The sequence below is a fragment of the Triturus cristatus genome, chromosome 9, assembly GCF_964204655.1.
Source record: "Triturus cristatus chromosome 9, aTriCri1.1, whole genome shotgun sequence".
NCBI lineage: Eukaryota > Metazoa > Chordata > Amphibia > Caudata > Salamandridae > Triturus > Triturus cristatus.
Genome location: NC_140592.1, coordinates 1,143,231,000 through 1,143,247,187, shown reverse-complemented (window position 1 = coordinate 1,143,247,187; position 16,188 = coordinate 1,143,231,000). Strand labels below are relative to the sequence as shown.

Sequence of the window (16,188 nt, the reverse complement as noted above, 5' to 3'; positions counted from 1 at the left end):
TGTACAACAGTAAAATAAGCGATAAACCGGCGTAACTAATAATGCTACGCAAATTACTTTACCTTCTGTACCTTTTCAAAACAAATATAATGTTTGTTGAGCTATTTCCATTATTCCCATTACAGGATGATAGGACAACAGCAGGGAAGAATAACTAACCACAACTGCTGCCTTTGGGAACAATTCACAGTCGGTAAACACTTTTCCAACCAAGTCGTTTTTTGTGTGTTTTTTTAAACAATTGTTTAAGCATGCGCACACGTACTTAACAGCCATCTTGGATGATTTTTCTTAAAAGAAAAACAGCGAGATGACCGCCACATATGCACATGGGTAGATATCTTGAAAGGGATTAAAATCCCTTTAAAGATACCCACCTTTGATCCAGAAGGGATGAAAGCATAAACACACTTGGGGGCATGCAGTTGCAGGGAGAAGTGGCTAATATACTTTAAGGAGGCCGCGAAGCAGGTAGAGTCAGAGTGAGAAAATAGTCCCTCACGCGAAGGAATGCAAGATTACGACAGAGGTGCACAAACACAAATCCAGTCAAAACAGAGAGACCGACATGCTCCTTGGACAGATCAAATAAGAAAAGTGAAGAATGCAATCGAATCTGAAGTAGGGGAACGGAGATAGACAAAGCCATCGAATAATTGAGCTACTAATTCCACAGTAGATATGTCTGTTTACCATAGACAGCTGAGCACAATGAGCATAACACCAGAGACAGAATAGAACAGAAATGTTTTGTTTTCCTGTTTGGTATTCTGATATCTCATCTCACAACCCCACACTTGTAGCGCCTCAGTCACAGAAAAGCATTCACTGAGGTAACAAAAGGTGTGATGAGTGACGGCAAATGAGGGTAAAGGTCAAAGGAAAACCCTTACAGCTGGGAACCAGTTTATCTCGAATTTTCAAGGTGACCCTAGACATCCGAACTTTGATGTGCTTTTTTCTCTACTAAAGGAACCCCTGGATGTAGCAGCCACTTATGGGTGTTCGACATTCAGAATTCTTTAAATACAAGTACTCCTTGAGCAAGTGAACGATCAAAATGTTTAGAAAGTAAGCTCTATAAAATTAGAATAGAATTTGAAAAAAACTTCAATTCAAAAGCAATCCCAAGAGAGGGGGCACAAAAAACAATTAGCATAAAGCGGTTGAAAAAACAAGTCCTACCTCCACAATTTTTACAGATGTAAACCCGGATGTTTATCGAGGTTACTCCTATTCGGAAACTTGAAGGAGAAAATGTAGTATTCCAGCGATACATTTTTCAGTACTTGCGTGCAGTGATATACCACTGGTGTTCTAGTTGTTACATATTGAATGTCTATGGTCCACTGAGATCTTTCTCCCAGCATGTGGGAGACATTTAAAACGTCTCGGTGGTCTGCCACAGTTTCAATGGCCGTCTGGACAGAAGCAACTCTGGCAGAAATTAGTTTGAGTCAACGTTGATTTACTAAAAGCGTGATACTGATGGAGCTAGCAGTGGCTGCAACCCTGTTAACACCCTACATTCTAGTCAAACTGCAAAGAGGAGGTCAGATGGGATTTCCGCCTATTTTTGGCATCAGTCAAGTTAATACCTTGAACCTAGTCTTCACTTGGTGGATGGATTTAGTTTACATCTGTACATAACATTCAAATCTACCCCGTAGAGACCCTTTTATTCAGGGCTGTATTTATGCAAGTGTTTGTGAAGCTAGAGACCAAGTCGGATATTAAAAATCCATTTTGTAAATCAATGTAATGCAATTCGGTTTGCAGGGTGCCTTGCGATGCCTAATTGTACAGCAGGTTGACCCCCACAAAGTCCTCGCTCATCTCTCTATCTACCTGCATCACTAATCTCTTGCTGAAACACCTGTGTGGTGGGCAGATGGTCACTCTACAATGGAGCCAACTGTTTCCCATTCCCAAAGTCTTGTTTTGCCGCTGGCAACACACCAGACAGACCGTCCAGGAAATTTATCTTTGAGGCCACAAAAAAAAAAAAAAAAAAAAAAAAAAGGCCTCCAGCAGACAGCCAAAATTATGAAATTGTATTGGCTATACGCGCACACGTCACTATGTGGCACTGTACAGACTGCTGCCTGCCTCCACTATATTAACCCGATGGTGCCCAAAGGAGGTTTGTAGAGGTTCGCTCTGATGTTTTGTCTAAAAAACCACTACCTTTTGTCCATTTCCAGTACAGAAATAACTAGACCTATGGAAAGATTTTGATAAACCAAATGCGAACGCGTGTTAATTTTTGTGTTTGAGCAAGATTTAGGGTAGTATTTTTGGCACTGGAAAAAGAGGCTGCCCTTCCTGCGCCTGGTTATTCTGAAGGGGTTTTCACCATGTGAGATAAAACCAAATATAGAACGTGTAGCGAGAACTACACCATAAAGAAATAAAAGGTTCTTTTGGTTTTACTGAATGCTCCAAACTATCTTCTTAGTATGCTAGTAATCTGAAAATTCTTTGATAATAGTGTGACAAAAAATACATAATGTTTCAACCTTTCAAGTAGGTTTTGTCAGTCCAGCCTCTCAAAACAAAGCTTGCTCAGTCACATGTGCAGCAGACGAGGAAACCTAGACGTCACTGCAATGCATATGACATTTGCCAGAAAGGTATGACCAAAGGAGACTCCCCTCTCGCCCCACTTCTACATAGTATCTTACCCACTCATTTGGCCTCTCTCACACCCTCTCCCAGCGTCGTGCCAAGTCAAGCATATCAAGGTGGCCTGCTCTGATCAACCTTGCCCAAGTGGATGTGAATCTGTCCCTCGCATTCATGTGACTGGTTATATTGTGCACAAGGTTATCACAAATTCAAAAATTACGATTGCTCGCACCCCCACTAATATTTTACCTGAACTTGGACTTTAATATGGCAGACTCAGATACTTGCCTGACGTGGCATGAGGGAAGGAGAAGCTAAAAGCTTCAATCCCAGGCAACACTTTCATCCCAGCCTGGATGCACTATTCAGACCCTCTAGGATTTCGCGATTTATAAAATAATTGCAAAAACAGCTGACTAGCGCATTGACCAAAAAATGTTTGTGGCTGCAAAAAAGGTCCCCAGCATTCAGCCCAAAAAATTTAGTGTTACCCCCAAATTCATTTTCAAGAGACAGTCAGGGTACCTGGCAACGATATAAACAATGGAATCACGCAAGTATTAGCAGGGAGTAATCAAAAGGGGCGTCAGGGGCTTGCCAGAAGCATGCAGTGCTGTGGGGTTCTCACTTTCCATCTGTGGTGCAGAGGGCGAAAGTTTCAAACTTCCAGGTCTGCCTGCTCGAAGGGGGGCTGTGTGTGACTGAAACCATAGACTGACTTAAGCCAGGGAGTGAAGGGAGCTGCAAGACAAACCAGAGAGAGAAAGGGGGTGTATAACAAACCAGAGAGTGGAGGAGGCTGTGTTACAAACCAGGGAGTGGTGAATGTGATGCGCCGGCAGTGGTGGACACATGGGTGCTAGAACATCCCAGGGAGAAATACGGCCCCCTCCCACAAGGTTAGGATTGGAGCTATGCTTTCGTAGAGCTGCAGGAATTCTAAACCTGCCTATTTCAAAGAGGAACACTCTGCTAAAACAGGTTCCATTGATTTAAGCCTTAAAAGGAATGATTACGAGTAAAATAAAGTGCTGCAAAATGTACATTTTTTACGAGAAATGTGCATATCTAGGACGCAATATCCTGGGGGTCTAGCAACTGAACACATACACAGGAGGTTAAGGACCCCAGTATGGGGATGTGAATGGAGTTTTCATGGAGAGGGTGTGACTGACTGCTCTCCACAAGACCTGCTGAGGGTACAGTCGCCCCTCATTATTGGTGGAGGTATACGTTAGGTGCATCCCAGCAAGGCCTTGGACACTGCTGGTGAAGCAATGCAAAAGACACTTGCACCATCTCGCAACAGTAGAGTACAACAAGCATTGAAAATGCAACAGGTCTCGCCTTTGATTAAGTTAAAGCCATTTGCTTTGCTAATGGTATTGTAAAGCAAAGCAAATGGCTTTAACTTAATGAAAGGCGAGACCTATTGCATTTTTAATGCTTGTTTAGTTATGCTTTACATTATTGTGGGTGGAAGCTAACATTTATTAGGCATATTATAGAACCGCATTGACACCTGTGGTGTCACTCATACATACACACATAAAACCACCAACACACAGTCACTGACAGAGAAGACAGAGATACACAACACTAAAAGTGCCACAGACAAAGATATACGCCACTGATACAGAACACCGATCTACTCGCAACATGAGCAGCAGCAGGTTGACCCAAGTATGTGTTGGGATTGTACAAAACAGGGCCTTTCAACAAGATCCAGCTGAAGCGGTCTGCAGGCTGGACCTCAAACAAGAATAACAGTGAATAGCTATCATGAATCCGGTGGAGGTGGGGCGTGCTGTGGTGACAGCCAACAAACGCGAGACCAGGCGCACTGCACATCCAGGCCTTGCAGGGCAGCGGTAGCACGGTTCAAGCAGTGCAGTGCTGCACTGTAATGGCGGTCGTGTTCCTGCATGGCCGAGGCTGCACTCCCAGAGATGCACTCTGTTGCAGGTGAACCACGGTAAGGTCGGTGCCGTATAACAGAGCAGCACGTGGCTCTGCAAGGCCAGCGCTGCGCTGTAACGGCGGGGGCCCGCGGCGCTGTACTCTCTGTGCACATGGCCTGGTGACCTGCCAGCCCGACCTTGCCTTCTTCCTGAGGAAAATAAACACAATCAGGTCCAGACCAGATCTGACTAAATCCACTCTCACGTAGCAAATCTTCAGCTATTCACTCAGTTATGTCCAAGATAAGAACAAAGCACTCAGGGGCCGGGAGGGATGATCAATGGAGGCAGGCCCTTCCAGAATGCCCCATACACTCACCCCCCGTCGGGCACTCCAGTGATGGGAAATTATGAGTGCGCCTCCTGCGATTTGTTTTTTTTAATAAAACTCATAAATTAATAAAAGATACTATGAAATGCATTAGGTCTGTTTTAATAAATAACGGTGCCTGAATTAAGTCCCTCGCTTTTCATGTTTGAGTGCAGAGAACGTGTGCAAGTTCCCGTGAACAGGACTGCACTGTGTATTTGAACAGCGCTTCACAGCAGTGGCATGGCCGCGAGGAACTGAATTACTACAATGTGAAGCTGGGACAAAAAACATAGGTGCCCTATGTGAGAAGTTGGCCTGATGTATGATGTCACTAGTTCTAGTGTACACCTTATATCAGTCCAAACAACCCTTATGGTGATAGGTTGTAAAGTCAACCTTATAGACCAGCTATCCTAGTGGTAGCATGGAAAAGAGCAGTCTTAGGCTAAACTCTGAATGGCATGTGAAGCCAGCTGTTATACCATTTGTAACCCCTTGAATACCAAATGAAAGGACACCACAACAGATGTATATATAAAATAAAGTGTATTTATTCTAGTCAAACCCTCAGCACTCTTAATGAGATTCGAGGTAAGTACAACACAGTCTTATTCAAGCATACATTAAGTCACACAGGTAAGTAATACAGTTAGGCCCTAGGGGCCACGCAAACCATATACTAAGGAAGTGGTATAAGGACCACTGTCACGGAAATAGGATAGGCCTAGGCCTAGGGAATCGCTGGGGCTACACTACACTAGCAATAGTTAGGAAGTGGGAGGCCCACGGGATTAAGGTGCAGAGTGGAAACACTCACGCGTAATGCGTATAATTGATAGAAATAGTACAGTTTAGAATTAATAGGATTTAGGACACTTCTGGAGCAGCTAGGAAGTCGAGACTGGAAAACTAGACACTAGGATAGTCAATACCCTGATGAGCACCGGAGTACCCAAGTTACCTAGCCCACGGGCGCATAGGTGTGAAGTTGCGTCGGGTTTCGTCGTCGACTCCTATGGATGCCTGAAGGAAAGATGCTGACAGGCAGTCAGTGAAGAGTGTCTGGTGGATCCCAAGCTTGGGATCAAGAAGGAAGGATACCTGCAAGCAGAAGGGACAGAGCCTGGGTCACTAGCCAGTGACCATGTGGAACCAGGAAGGAACCAGGCGATGTCGAGAGTTTGCAGGTGAAGGTGAAGCTTGTCGCTGCAGCCACGGGTACCAGGAGACGTAGAGGACGACCAGGACCAGGAGGCGAGCTGTCCCACGAAGGCTCTTGCTGTCGGCGGCGGCGAAGTCGAACTAGGACTCACCAAGCCTTGGCAAGCGGAACCCACGCAGAATGGAGGACTTGCTTCTGGTGCAGACCAGGAAGGTCTGGGGTGCTTCTCTTTTTCAGAAGAGCAGGAGCCAGTCTGGAGGAGCCAAACCAGCAGTCGAAAGTTACAGGTGTGTCGTCGCAAAGGTTACTAGCCAACGGGCCAGTGACCGGACAGACGCGGCAAGCAGGAAAATGCAGAAGGGCCCCACGCAGGACTCGTGGAGTGTGGGGGGCTGATCTTCAGTGCAGATGATGCTTGGGGTTGGGGCTTCTCAATCCCCGGTGCACAACTTCGAGGGTGCCTCAGAAGCTGCGCTGGAAGATACTCGCCACTTTTCCCAGGTAGCCGGTCCCACGTCTCTCTTCGCCTCCACGGATCTCAGCTCGGCTGTGGATGTGGATCAGGGTCGGAGAAGTCTGGAAGTCGAGGCTCTGGTCGGGCTCTGCAGTCGGTCCCTCGTAGAACTTCAGCAAAGCAAAGGGTAAGTCTCTTGATGGTGCCTGTTTGCACAGGGTAGCCACAAGGGAGATTCTTCAGTCTTTTTCTTTCGTCGAATGTCGAAGATCCAGAGTTTGTTCAAGTTGCAGGTTCAGGATAATCTAATCTCCTGGGGCCCAGCTACCACTCTTATACTAATCTGGGGGGCTGGGTTGCCTGCTAGATCACGCCTTATGGGTGGGACCTGGGAGGGGGGTGGTTACACCCCCTTCCCTTTGTCCAGTTTCGCGCCAGGGCTGGGGCTGGAGTGCCCCAGCACCGGTTTGAACTGGACTATGCATGGGACACCTTATGTGCCCCAGGCATGTCTCATTCATTTCAGCCCTCCCTGCCCCAATACACTAAAGTCTGTCTGGGGAGGTGCTAGCACCTCCCCAAGCAGGAAACCTATTGTCCAAGCCTCCCTAGCCGGGATCACTCCCAGCAGCAGGAGGTCAGACTTGTGTCTGTGGCAGCAGCATCCATTTTGTGATGCTGAGGCTTTGGTTAGAGTTAAACAGCAAAGTAGGATTTTAACATGTCTCTCCCTCTAGAAGGGGGGAATAATATCCTCATGTCCAGAAATGGTATGGGGGTATTATTCCAAAGTGTTAGACACCTTACACGACATGTTTCGATAAAGCCAAACCATAGTTACCATAACCGTCTAAGATTATAAGGCACTTTAAGAGTATATGGTAGGCTATATCAGAACAGCTATAAGGACATGGTTCCGAAAGCTGCAGACAGGCTCAGCTCATGCTAGAGCACCATCTCACATGTTACCAAGCACTCTGCCTCCAGGATTGTTAAGGCCTGCCATAGGAGTGGCTGATAGGTACACATGTGTCTACTTTAAAGGCAGATATAGGTATACTATATCTAAGCAAGGGGTGATTACACGACCTTGCCCCAGCTGAGTGATCAGCCAATTGTGTCTGATTGGAAGGCCAGACCAGGGGTGGCATAATACATGCTGCAGCCCCTGGGAGGCCTAGGGTACACCTATGCCCTGGGTACCTAGGGCACACTATACAGGGTCCAATAAGGTGATCCTTACCAATTGGGTATGTACCTAGGGTACATGGAGTCCATTTTAAAGAGAGAGCAGACAGCCTGAGACCCTGAATGGCAGGATCTCAGGCCAACTAAGTCGAAAAACCAGCTAGACACTAGGCAAAAAGTTGGGGGTAACCATAGTCAGATATCCACCTTCCTACACCCTACAGGAGTGGGCTTCAGCCAGAGTTTTAAGTGGGCCGGGTCCTGCTGATGCTCAGCACCAGCAGTTCTAAAAATATAAAAAATAAATGTTTTAAAAAATGCTGAGACGGGTCCCTATCGGGCTCTCCGTTTTAGCCCTCACCGAACAAATAAATCTGAACTCTGCAGCAGTGCAATTTGAAAGAGACTCGTTATAGTTTTTACAGTCTCATCATTTCAGCACTGACGCATTTTCAATATTCTATACAACGAAGATAGAGTTGTTGAGTATTTATCTCATGCAACTAACAACCACTGGCAAAGTCAATAGTCCTGTCCTGCTGTAGGTGGAATGTCACATGTATTATATATCTGGATGCAATGACAGAAGCAGCAAATTACCAGTCACCAGCACAGTTTTAGATTACTTTTTAAGCCACGCCCTAATTACATCGGTCACGCCCCTTGGAAAAACCCTCTAGTTCTTTCATCCCACTTAAGAGCCCTGGCTTCAGATATCATGAATCCGGTGGGGGTTGGGCCTGCTGTGGTGGCAGACAAACGCGAGACCAGGCGCACTGCACATCCAGGCCTTGCAGGGCAGCGGTAGCACGGTTCATGTAGTGCAGTGCTGCACTGTAATGGCGGACGTGTTCCTGCATGGCCGAGGCTGCATTCCCAGAGATGCACTCTGTTGCTGGTGAACCACGGTAAGGTCGGTGCCGTATAACGAAGCAGCGCGTAGCTCTGCAAGGCTAGCGCTGCGCTGTTAGGGCGGGGGCCCTTGGCGCTGTACTCTCTCTCTCTGTGCACATGGCCTGGTGATCTGCCAGCCCGACCTTGCCTGCTTCCTGAGGAAAACAAACACAATCCGGTCCAGACCAGATCCTGACTAAATCCACTCTCGCGTAGCAAATCCTCAGCTATTCACTCAGTTATGTCCAAGATAAGAACAACGCACTCAGGGGCCGGGAGGGATGATCAATGGAGGCGGGCCCTTCCAGAATGCCCCATACACTCACCCCCCCCCCGTCAGGCACTCCAGTGATGGGAAATTATGAGTGAGAGTCCTGCGATGTGTGGTTTTTTTTTAATGAGACGCATAAATTAGTAAAAGACCCTATGAAATGTATTAGGCTTGTTTTAATAAATAACGGTACCTGAATTAACTATTTATACATTTAGTCAAAGTATTTTTAACCATTACTCACCAAAAAATATGTACCCCATTCTCTCCAATTCTCTGGGACCACAAAGCAATGTGAAGGGCCTAAAGGCAATGTAAAACAAGCGGCTGCCACCGGAATCAAGTCAAATTTTTCCCTGAATTGAATGTAGTGTAACTTTGAATGCATATTGTTCTCTCCTATATCCCTTTATGTTTTTTTAATTAATGTTGACAGAACCGCATGAATGACTTTCACGTAATACTCACGAAGAGTTCATAACAAAAAATAAAAGCTGGAGCCCGGTGACTGGAAGGGAGGAGGGAAAGTGAGAAAGGAGGGTGGGTTGAGAGCAGTGAGAGTGGGAAAAGGGAGCAGCAAAAACACACAACAATTAAACCACAACCCGCGTGGCGCTTGTGAAAGGGTGCCGCGCTGATACAAGGGGGTGGGGTGGAGGGGGGGGGGGGGGGAATCACCAGGGCCGACGCGTAGAAGGCGGAGCAGCCGGAATAACAGTGTCCTTCCTGTGACCCCTTGCGCCTCTGAGCTCTATGCCTGCCTGCCGCCATCCAATCACAGAGCTGACTGGTGCATGCTCCAGGCGTGAAGGCAGCGTGGTTGCAGGAAGCCCATAGCACTGGCTCATGTGCTTCACAGCTGTCGTGAAGACTTTTCTTATCTGCTTGTTAAATAAACAAGCAGATAAGAAAAGTCTTCACGACAGCCGTGAAGCAGGCGAGCCAGTCCGGATGGGCCGGAGCAAAAAGCCAAAGGGAGTCAACGAAAAACCCTCCTTTCCAATGGGAAGCCAGCGTTTACCATAAACGCCGACGCTCCCCAGTGCAAACGAGGGGCGGGGCTTAAAGCCCTTTTCTAAAAGTACTCCTATGCAATAAATCTCGCCGAGCGAGCTGCGCATGTACGCAGCAAGGCTAGGAGAGACCTAAAAAGGTGAGCACAGAGGGGTTTAGAGGAAGCCAAAGAAAAGAGTATCATGTCACATCTATCCACAAAGATAAAGGCTTTTATCCCTTTTACCAACGCTTTAAGTGGGCCGAGTCTGGGCACTGGCAGTAATTAAAAGGGTGATTGAAAAGGCCATCTTTCGGGTCTTCTAGTCCCTTTATTTTCAAGAGCTGAAAAAACTCAGACGGCAGCAGGTTAAGCAAACAAAATCTTTAACTTGGTTTACCATACACTTTCTTAGCATCTCCCCAGCGTGTAGTTGAAGAAGAACGAGAAACTAAATGCCTGGGAGCTATACCAGTAACCGGGGAGCAATTGGCCAGACATCAGCTGGATTTATTTTTTCTCTGTAGATGTGAGAGATGGGTGGGCAGTCCTGTCCCTTATTCCCCCCACCCCTCCCCCCTATTTTGAGACCTGTGCGGAGTGGGGCATAAATGCATCTGGAATAAAAAAATAAATCTGATCGGGCAATTAAAGTCGGAAGTTGACAGGGGCAAAATATGAAAAAGAAAAATGTAAACCTGACTTTCTCAAATGGACAAAGGCTAATTTTACTCTATGAACTCTGGCTCCCGTGTTTGTTTCATTTTATTTTTTTTACATTAAGTTGCTCGTCTGTAGCGTAATATCCTTTAAACATACAGACAGCATGTTATGCAGTAAATGAACGATTACTGAAGATGGCAAATTTTAGTTATTGTTTTTTGGGTAAGACTTAACAAATCCGTGATACAGGATTCGTGATGCACATGATTTAGACGATACCTTTAATTACATAGGCCACGCTCCTTGAAAGAACAAAATAAAAACCTCCTGGTCATGCATCTTTGGACATGCTCCCTTTAGTGACCCACCCAGTCTTGTTCGTCCCACTTTAAACCCTGCTTTTAACCATCCATATTGGTTAGTAAGAACACACTACATATTCACAAGTACATCAGACCCAGAAATGACCTACTGACAGAGTCTTAAGGAATTAGCACATTCAGTTCAGGCTAACAAACGTTCTGTCAAGCAAATAACTTGAGAACCCGAGCCTGGGTTGAAGTCGGTCATAACAGGGCAGGGCGTGTAAATCCAACCATCATTAAGAGTAACGAATGGTATCATCTCTGAAGGGGACAATTCCTCGTGGGCTCACTTCCCTTTGAAAAGGTTTTGGAATTTATTGCATTAATAGAACATCTGAAAAAAGTGTTTTTAAAAAAAGGGCCGCAAAAAGGAAAGAGCATGATGGGCACACAGAGAAATGGATGCTCAGGGCTGAGATCTTAAAACTACTACAGGACAACAAGTGTAGAAAAGCAACTTTATTGTACAATACACCCTTTGCCATCTGTGCTAGTGCTTTAATAAGGTCGTAATGAAAACTGGCCATTGTGAGATTAGTGCAGTGTTGCTGCGTGACCAGAAGAAACCATGCTTGCCATTGTATTCACACTAGCGCTGTACAGGGTCTTGCTGTCCTACAAGATGCTTTCAGCTGGAAAACAATCTGGATATCCCAGTCATCACCACCATTTACTCTTTATTGACAACACAGCACAAGGGCAAGCAAAGTGGGCCAAAGAAGGGAAATCACTACAGTGGATAATACTAGAACTGAAGAGTCTACTTAGCAGAATGGTAGGTCAGAAACTACAACCTCCTTTTTCCACCCCATAAATGTAGAGCAGTGATGCACTTGATCGTTTTTGGATTAATGAGGGTTGTAAGCAGCTGAAAATGTATCCGATTAACTCCGGATACAACTGAAAATCAATTTGTCAATAACTAGAGTCACAGGGCTGAAGGAGGGTGGAATGGAGTTTTACCTCACTCACAAACCTGCCACCTTTGTACTCAAATAGAAGTTTTTGAAGGGTTAGGTTTAATTGTACTGCTGGATACAGGGTATGCAGGATCTTCTAAAACATAGTGACATTGGCCATGACAGATTTAGGAACAGGGTACCATAGGTGGGTCAGTTGTGCAATGAAACGATAGTGGAGGTTTGACAGTGCTCTAACCCAAAGGGTCAAACATGTTCTCAGAGCGCCCCCAATGAACCGATAAAACAAAGCTATGATTCGAGTAAAGAGGACAACTGCAATGTTTAGATATTCACCAAAACAAGAAAACCCACACAAGGATTTTGGGCTAACCAGCAGCTACATTTTCACTTCGATTCCTATAATCCCATTTCACCCAAAACCAGCAGCTGCTTTTTCCAACTGCTTTTTCATCCCATGGCCTAGCACTGGTAGGGGTGAAGTCTGCTGCTTAGTTACACCAAGGCTCTGTTCAACTAGAGTCCCATGAAGCCAAGCTTCAGGGACGCCCAAGCGTTGCCATGGTGTAAAATCAATAGCAACCAGAATATCATTAACACACACACACACACACACACACACACACACTTTGTGCCAATGTAGATTTTATTTTGTATGCACTCGAAAGGACAGTGCATTCTGGACTCTTTCAAAAAATGTCCTGAGGTTTCTCTTGCATTTACAAAACATAAAGTAATTTGCACTATTCTTTAATTCGGTCACCTTTGATATAAATGGAAAATAAACATCGCAGGTTCATTTTGAAGGTAAAACGACCCCCATCAACAGAGCCTTTGTAGACTATCAAATAACCACTCATGAAAAAAAATACCTCAAAATGCCAACATACACAAAGAAAGGCCAAGTAGAAGTAGGGCTAGCAGAGATACCTGAAAGGCTCGATGCCCATACAGGGTTTGGTGACAGTTCAACTTGCCTCGAGAAACACAGGTAGACGCAACACGCTGTACATATCCAAGTACACAAGATCACAAACAGACTCTAGCTCTCTGGAATACCAATCGAGCCTACAAAAAAGAATAGCCAACACCAGAAAGACATTCGAAAACCTTGCTAGGCCTCTTGAATCACACAATCATGGTCACCCAATGCAGATCGAACAGGACAGAGGGGATGGGTGCAGGTACAGAGACACTCCTCAGCACTTGAAGGGCATTATTTTCACATGGTTTGAGTCTTTTGGTTTGAAAGGAAAATTATGCGGCAAAGAAAGACAGATTGTGAACACTTTCAAACAGGGATTGACAAATAAGGCAACTCATTCTGTGCCTTTGCCATCTAGCTGTGTTGACAATTAATATAGAGAGATTCAAATGGTAATCACAAAGCCACAGAAAATATAGGTATCTTGAGACAACAACTATACAAATTAAGCATAAGTTAATCAAAATGTTATTTATCCCCAATAAAATGACCTATGTGACATATATAATATAATTTTCAATTGAAAATCAGCCTAGATGCCACATCATGCAACAAAGTGGGCATTTCTCTTCTTTTCCGTCTTATTTGGTGGTCCCAAGATGTCAAAAGGTTAAGAACCACTGATCTACAGTCAGGGAACAGAAGAAAAAAAAACATCTGAGCATAATGCCTACTCTTAATGGGTATATAAAAGCAAGCAACAAAAAACGTGACCAGTTAACTTTTTCACCATCTTTCACTGCATCATATATGCAGTGTTCTTCAGTAACGACACATTTAAGCATCCATTTTTCTCTTTAATTCATAAATTAAAAAGCTAATGATTCACAAAAACGAGGCTGAGACAGATTAAATCACACTTATCACTCTTTGTAAAGTAAGTCAAATTCCGTGGTGCAACAATCCGGGAGCCAGCCTCCTAACTCCCCATACAAGAACAAAATCTGACAAAGCAATCAAAAAAAGATGATCAGCACTCAACATATATTTGGTTCACTATACAAAACGTCCAATCAGAATATTTTCATATAAGGTACAGAGTCAGTTTTCAATTTATCAAATTATCCTTCATTTGTCTCTTGTTTTATTTTTATAAAAATCCCATGTAGCCAACACGGTTTTTCCCTTGACCGAGACTTCTTCAGGGCTTAAAGTGTAGTATAATTTAGTCAAACATTTTTAAAATTTGTGTCTGAAATATTCTGTGATGCGCCGCATCAATGAATCTGGACTTGGATGCCTACATTGGCTTGAACTTGTAGTGCCCATACTTTAAAGAGAGGGCAGAATGGTTCTTGTATTAAAGAAGAGAATGATACCATGATCAGGTTGGAGTGATACTGGAATCTGATTGGAGCAATACACAGATGGAACTTGGTACCCTTGATGCCTTAATAAGGTGCAAGCAGGGAACTTTTGACTAAATACTACACTTTAAGCCCTGAAGAAGTTTATCTCAAGGGACAAAAACACGTTGGCTATATGGGATTAAATAAAAAGAATAAGATGAGACAAAGGATAATTTGATGAAAATTGGAAGCTGAGTCTGTGCCTTATATAAAAATATTTTCAGATTGGACGTTTTGTATAATGAACCAAATATATGTTTAGTGCTGATCATCTTTTTTTGATAAATTAAAAAGCTGGCGGCGGATGAGTCAGGTATGTCATATACATAATTACTTGGAAAACTAGAATTTCTCAATTCTGGTTGCGCTCATTAAGAGCTCACTGTTAGACATTGACACAACTCTTAGCTGAAACAATTAAAAGGCATTTTGACCAGGATTAACCAACACTGGCAAAAGCAGATCGGTCTCGCCTCTGACCAACTGGCTTTACCATTGCTTTTGGCCGATGCTTGGCAACATAAGTAAAAAGCAAAATGCTTTGTGTCAATGCTTTTCAGAGTTAGCAGGAGTGGGGAGGAAGGGTGGTACTGAGAATGGGAGAGTCCCAATGGTTCTTGTGTAACTATATTGCCACGGCTGAAAAAAGTATCCCCACAGTGAGTGCTGAAAGGAAAAGAAAGCAGCACTTTACCTCTTTATAATAAGCATTGCTTTGTCAATGTTAGTCTGTAAGGTATTGTTTAATAAGTAAAGGGAAAATATTTCAAAATACTGGAGGAAAAGCAAACAAATATTTAGACTATCTCAAAACAGTGCACGGAACTGAATGCTATTGATCTTTATAAATGCATTTTTTTTATTAAACATGTCACTCAGGAATCTGAACCGAACTTAAAAGAATAAAGAAGTGTTATAATGCAAAGGGAAATGCTTGCTAAGGAATATTTTACCTTACAAAGGACTCATACCTTTGGCCATCTGTAGTAGGGCAAGAAGAGAATTATAGGATTCCAGGAGGCATGTCATGCTAAGTATTCCTTCTGCCTCAGACGCCATCTAAGTGAGTACAGCATATGGCTCTTCCCCCAGCGCCATAAAAGACTTGTTCCAAAGCTTGTGCGGTCATGCAATATGTGGAATGCAGGATATAAAACAAAGCTACCCTTAATTTTCCTCTTCAACCATACTCCAAACACATACACGCTCATGAAGTGCCAAAAGTAAAAGAAACCAGCATTTGCAATGCAATAGGTCTCACATTTACGAGACTGAGCTATTGGCACTGTAAATGTTAATAGCTTAAATTCTCGCAAATACGAGACCTTTTGAATTGCAAATATTGTCTGTTTCCAAGAGCCCTATGCCGCGCTTGCACTTCGAGGCCAAGCCCCTTTTAGACAAGCCACATCTAAAGAAAAGGGTGTGGCCTCTATTAAGTGCAAGCGTGGCATGGGGCGCTTGGAAACAAACCACCCCAAAAATATTTGGGAAGCAATAGGTGTCGCATTTGCGAGAGTTTAAGCTATTGTAATTTATAATGCCAATAGCTCAAACTCCCCTAAATGGGAGACCTAAGGCATTATAAAGAAGCGGCCGGCATTGTCCCGGCTGCTTGGAAAGTGAACGCACGCATAGCGCACTGAATGTTGCTACAAAGCAGTTCATGCCTGCAGCGAGGCAAAACTCACTGAAGAAATAGTGCTTACAGCCTAAATAACACAGACTATGTAACAGAAGTAAAAGGGCCAGTACTCATGGGAGGTTACAAATGAGGACAAGACGGTACTAAGGAGGGACGAACAAGCCAATTACGGAATCAGAAGCCAGCATTTATAAAGGACAAAGACACAAACCAATTAAAAATATGGGAGGAGAGTGGGCAGAGCTTCAAGTGCATACTCTAATACAGCATGCCTCACAGAGCAGCACGTGCACTGCCCAGGGTCGACCTAAAAAGTAGTTCTGAAATGGTACTAGTGCATATACACAATTCAAAAGTATTGTAAGAGGATATGCTCCACGAGAGGGGGCAAACACA

At 44.3% G+C, this 16,188-nt stretch overlaps 1 protein-coding gene across 3 annotated transcripts in view; it reads right to left on the bottom strand.

Moving 5' to 3' along the window:
- The window catches only part of MAPKBP1 (mitogen-activated protein kinase binding protein 1), a 953,926-nt gene that overhangs the window by 556,510 nt on the left and 381,228 nt on the right, over positions 1-16,188 (bottom strand). The gene's annotated exons all lie outside the window — the stretch shown is intronic.